The following is a 6180-nucleotide window of genomic DNA, read 5'->3' on the forward strand; positions in this document are numbered from 1 at the left end:
GTCACTCATATTTGACTCAGAATAAAACTCTTCAATTATTTTACAGAGTTTGACTCTTTTTGTCGACACTTTCTTCCTCACTTTTTTCCCCTTCTTCTCTTCCCTTTATTCTAACCTTCTTTCCTCCTTTCCTTCCTCCTCCTCCTTTTCCCTCTCTTCCTGTTTCCTTTCTTTCCACCTACTTGATAACAGTGTCTGCAAAGTCACTCCAGGAAATAGATGCCTGTGTGAGAGAAAGGCATTTCAAAGGCAGCATGGAAACCTTTTGCATTACATTAGGAGAATTATGTCATTTCTGTAAAGAAGGAAAAGAGCACAGTAAGTGGCAACTCTTCCCCAAGGAAACACACCCAGGAGATGTGCCCGTACTGGATTTCTCATTCTTCAGAAGCTGGATGACCTTGGGCTTCCCTGCTGTGTGCAGCCTTGGCCTCGTGGCTATTTTTTGGTGTTCTGCAATGAGAAGTATACGCCGGTCCGTTACCCCGCGTTTTTGTTTAAGTTACACTTCATTAAAGAAGAAAGCTCTCTGAATTTCTTTCATTTTCCCTCATAAAATCTTTTATTTTACCCATTTTCATTCATCTTCCCTTTCTACTTTATGTCCTCCTCCTTCCTTTCTTCCCTCCTGTAACACTCATACTCATTTCTGCTTGCCAGAATTTCAAATGACTGTTCCAACTAGACAAAAAGAAATTCTGTTTCTATGCACAGACAGTCTTCAGACTGATGGCCCATTACATTAGCATACAATAAAAGCCAGCAGGGGGTGCATTGCCATGCTGTGATCCTGGGTCTCTATGCCCCAGGGGGCCGAAGAGTTTCCCAGTGTACAGCTCCTCTCTCTGGTAATGAGGCAATGGTACACTTTGGTGACAACTTCGTGACCTCAATGGAAGCTGCAGTCTTAGTGGGAGAAGAGGGGAGAAAACGTCTGCATAGTGCATCCTGAGATCTGATATGGGCTTCCTGGTTTCACTAGCCTCTTCAATGTCTCTTCCACCGGCCTGAGGACTGCTTGAAGTTCGTGTTTTGTGTCCATAATGAGTTAGACAGTTTTTGTTGTGGGATGCATTTGTTTCTAGACCTTCTCCATTAAAGTAAGCAGGGCAGTTAATTACACATTTACAGGGCTCCACCTACCTGCCAATCGTATATGAGAAGATGTGAGGACAGGGGTTACAGGACATGAAAAGTAGGGTTCTTCCTTGTGGTCATGAGACAGTTCTTCAATACAATACTATAATGCATTGCTTGCTGGCATCGTTTGAAGACCTCAAGACTTCAACAACCAGATCGGATTTCAGGTTCCTTTCAAACTCCTGCAGTGACAGAAACATGAACTCTGCCTTCACCATGGAATCAGATAGGACCCGTCCATCAACACCAAGGCCCTTCACAGCCATGTCTAAATGCTGACTTTGATCCTTCATTCAAGCCTTCCTTGGCCTGGGGTAGCCATAGCTACCACTCTTGGCAAATGGTGGTCAACTGTTTCTTTGTTTAAACTTGTGATAGAGGAGTGTGTGGATAGGGGTGAGCTGAGCCCAGCACATATGCAGCCTAGGTATTTCACTTCTTATTGCTTCTCTAATGTAAGAACCCAGAGAAAAGAGAGCAGGGATGTGGGCAACATCCAGTTCTTTTCCTTAAAATATTACCCTCGTTTTCTGTTCAGAGAGGAAATGGAGAGAAATAAGCAGATTAGCAGCTCACGGAAAGGGAGTGAGCTGTAAACTCCAGATAAAAGTAGTATAATTGATGTGCAGGCTTCCTTTTGATAAAATGGCAAATAGCCGCATCCTACCCCAAGTTCCGTTTACAATCTACCTTCACTCCCATGGTCGGTTCAGGCCTGAATCCATCTTCCCCCAACACGTGCAGATTCCTTGAGGCCATGTAGTCTTAGAGTCTCTTCTTCCTGAGAAGTCGCTGACTGCTGGATGACAAATCACTATTTAACATTATGTTAAAGCTCCCCAACTGACCAACATTTAACGAGAGGGCAAAAATGCATACATAAAAGTAGGAAAGCTTATGGCTGGAAAAGGCCAGATATCCCTGACCAGAAGCGGTGATCGGGTCGGGGAGGACAACTGAAGAAGGCATGGGGTCCAACTTCTCGGATATCCTCAAGAGGAAAACCCAGCATCACGTGTTCAGGCTGGTTTGCACAAAGGGAGCAAGGTTGTACATTCTATAAGGTGGTATATTTCAGCCATCCCTGCCCCTCCCAGAAACTTTCACGTTTCCAGCTGTGGATTGGGTACTTTCTAAACAGAGATGTCTGACCACCAGACTGATGAAGCAAAAGGATTTACATGGAACACAGAAGTGTAGATTTAAAAACTCTTGGTGGCTTTGTGGTGGGAAGGCAGGTAGACAACCTTGAGAGTTTGATGTGAGCCAGGAAACTCACAGCTCTCGCCTGCCCCTGACATTCACTTTTCTGTGACCTTGGGGAAGTCACTTATCCTTGTGAGGATTAATGAGTTAATCTCAGGGAAAGTACTTTGAGATCATTGGCTGACAGGTGCTGTATAAGTACAAAGTATTATTATTAAAATGTCACTGTGCTAGCTGCCTTTGCTCTTGAGGGCACAGAGGCGGGGATGACAGCCCCGGGTGAGTGAATAAGGATTATGTAAGACATGGAAATAGAGAGTTCTGTCATGAAAAGCTCTGTCCCACAACACTACTTCTTTCCATCATTATCCCCATCCAGCATCTTCTCACTTGTGTCTGGACAGAGGCAAGCTTATTTTCCTAAAATGAATTGTACGAAAGAGTTTTAGCCAGAGGCTCTTTATCCGTAAATCTTACTGTTCCTTAGCATACCCTTGTAAGTAAAGGCCAGAGAAACTTATTTTAATGTCTCCAAAACTCCTTCTTTTCTCTCCCAACAAACCAGAAATGTTCCTCTAGCTTTTTACACATGTGAACAGAAATAAAAATCCTGAGGTCTCAGATTACAGTGGTAAAAGTTCAAACTCCCACTGTTAGCAAAATATTCCATCTTATTTCCATGTTTAGTTCTTAGTTTAATTTCTTTGTTCCTGAATCGATGACTTTTAAGGAAATTATGTATTGTTTATGAAAAATTTTAACATGATAATTAAAAATTGAATGAGTGATTAGTATAATGCTTGGGTATCAAAATTCTAAGGCATATTAAAATATTTAAAAAGTCAACAAATAGCTATTGATTGCTGGGTCCTTTGAAAGAAACCCAACATGTGAAGGACCCAGTTGCTCTCTCCAGAGAAGAATGTATTTGGGGAAGACAGGATTCAAGAAGGAGGTGGAAGAGGGTGGAATCTGGAAGCATGAGTGAACCTTAACACAAGGTGAGAGCTGTGTTTTTTGATTTGTTTTTTAGGAGAGAGTTGGATGGTAAAAATATCAGTGACAGGGACAGAAGGAAATAGATAAGAAATCATGAAAAAAAAAATAGGAGACAAGACCTAGAGCAAGTAAATATCTAGGAAGAGCCTCTCTGTGTATAAGCAACTGGGTAAAATTTGTAATGGGAGCAAAGATGGACCAGGCTACACCTAAGTATGTACAGATTACCAGGAGGTTTGCTGCTGACCAAGGAGAGATAGAAGAGTCCATGACAGGCTTTCTTAGCCCAAATTGTGGCCTTTAGACAAGAGTTTTTTGTTCATTTGTAGGTTTGTTTTTGTTATTGTATGTTATTGTTTTTTTCTTAAAATAAGTACACTCTGGGCTCCGTAATGGGGGGCAGAGACCCCCAGAGGGGTCGATATGCTGCATTACATATTCCTCTCTTCAAGACTTCTAGATTAGGTGTGGTGGCTCATGCCTATATTTCTAGCACTTTGTGAAGCCAAGATGGAAGGATGACTTAAGACTATGAGTTTAGGACCAACCCAGGGAACAGAATGAGACCTTGTGCAAAAAATTAGCTGGGCATGGTGGTGCATGCCTATAATCCCACCTACTCAGAAGGCTGAGCTGGGTGGATTGCTTGAGTGCAGGAGTTCAAGGTTGCAGTGACTCATGATCACACCACTGCACTTCAGCAGCCTGGGTGACAGAGCAAGAACCTCTCTTTTAAACAAACACACACTTTTAGAAAGCAGTTTCTTCCTGGAAAGAAAGTGCAGTTCCAAGGAAGAGGATGAAACCCTGTCCTTGTTACATGATACATTTCACAGCAGGCTTACTTTGTGGAAGACCAAACCTAAACACAACAGAGGGATCGGGGAAGGCTGTTCAGCTCAGAAGAGCACCCAGGCTGGCCTCTGAGATTTTACATGCAGAACAGAAATGTCACCAGTGTCAGCCGAGGGAGGACAGAGAAATGGTTCTCTATTAAGAGCCGTGTGTGGTCAATTGCTCTGATTGTTTTTTAATTATTATCTTAGCAGCATTGTTACACTCTGTACAAATTTCATTGGGAGTATTTTGAGGCTTTCTCACAAAGAGAGGCAGCTACATAAGTGAATGGAAAGACAGAGAAAAAAACTCATTCTGTGAAATGGGTTTCCTCATCTCCTTTTGCTTCTCTCTCCATACCCTTCTCCTTCTCTTCTGTCAAGCAGGTGAACTTCCACTGTTAACCTGGGTTCCCGCAAACCCCCAACATTTGCCCCTTCAAACAATCTTCTCTAAGAGGAACTTATTTTTTCATTCCTACCCATAGGTGCCTCCACACTGAACTATACAACTAACTTGATCAACTATTCTGTGCTAGGGCATTAACAGCCATTTATATCTCATCTTTCTCATAGCAATTTTATTTTAACAATCACATTCAATGTGTTTCCTTACAGGGGAATACAGTGTGGGATCTTAGAAGCCCACAGAAGGCCAGTTTAGCAGATATTTGAGGTACAGACAACCACTAATCATGGTTTCTGAGCGACCACTATTAATGCAGAAAAACAATAGTGGTGAGTGTACACTCCAATAACTTTTCTGATCAACTTCCTTAATTTATAGATGGTAGACATCCCCAGATTAAATGACACTTAGAGGCAACACTGCTGATTTATAGCAGAGCCAGAACTCAAGCCTAGGTTCTGACTTTCAGACTGGAGGAGTAGCTACCGCACCAAAATATTCTGTAAATCCAGTTCTGCACCTGCTTGGCTGTGTGGCCTTGAACAGAAAACTCTCGATCTCTGGGTTTCCGTTTCATGCCCTGTAAAACAGTAGTAAGATTAATTAGTCTCTGAAAGGAAGGACTCTTTCTGCTTTTCAAATATTCTGATTCTGTGTATGTGGAGTCACACATGCATTTTACATTCATCTACATATAGAGAGCCTCAGGAATTTGACTTTATCATTTCTTCAAGTTTCCCTATGCCAAGATGCTTCACTCCTAGGATAATGGTCTTTAGCATGTCAATGATTCAAATACAAGGCCATTTTCTTGGGCCTTCATTGTTTCAGAGTGAAATTGAAAGAGGGAATCCAGCTGTTTATATGCAATATGCAGCAATTATGAAGTTCATTTCCAGAAGCCACTGTAACCATGGCAACCTGTAATTCTGGAAGAATAGAGACAGGCTGTAGACTGACTTCCAATGGGGCCAACTTCTAACCAGGATAGCTCAGGAAATGCTGATGAGAAGCCTTACTGTTTACTTTAAGTTAGAAGCAGTTTTTGAAACTCAGACTCTCTTAATCCATAACTTCATTTCTTCTTTAAAGTTCAGTATTCGGTGATGCTCGGATTTTTAGATTTGCTAGAGTCTGCCCTAGAGAGCTAAATAGTTCAAATGAAACAAGAGCCAAAATTGTAGTGATGTTTATTGTATAGTGCCTTAATGAAAAATCTTAACATCCAACCGAGTGAACCTTAAGTTAGGGTTGCAGGGACCTCGGGAAGTTGAAATGAGGACCACACAACCTACTTTCCTGATATGCCAACTTCTTTAACATATCAAGAAAAAAATAAGACTCAAGTTAGAATCATTGATTTTGTGATATTTTGACCCCGTCAGGCCAGAATGGAAGCAGGAATTGCTAAAGGGATTGGGGAAGATGGGGAAGAGCAAAAGGGCAAAGATATGGAAATTTTGAGTCAGAAATAGTTTAAAACAATTTGGCCAGGTTAGAGAGTTGATTGTCTTCTTTCCTTTTACCTCATGTGTCCCCTTTGACTAATAGTGTGAATTTCTGAATACACCAAAAAGGAATGAGACGATG

This window comes from Macaca nemestrina, chromosome 19, assembly GCF_043159975.1.
Source record: "Macaca nemestrina isolate mMacNem1 chromosome 19, mMacNem.hap1, whole genome shotgun sequence".
NCBI classification, from domain to species: domain Eukaryota; kingdom Metazoa; phylum Chordata; class Mammalia; order Primates; family Cercopithecidae; genus Macaca; species Macaca nemestrina.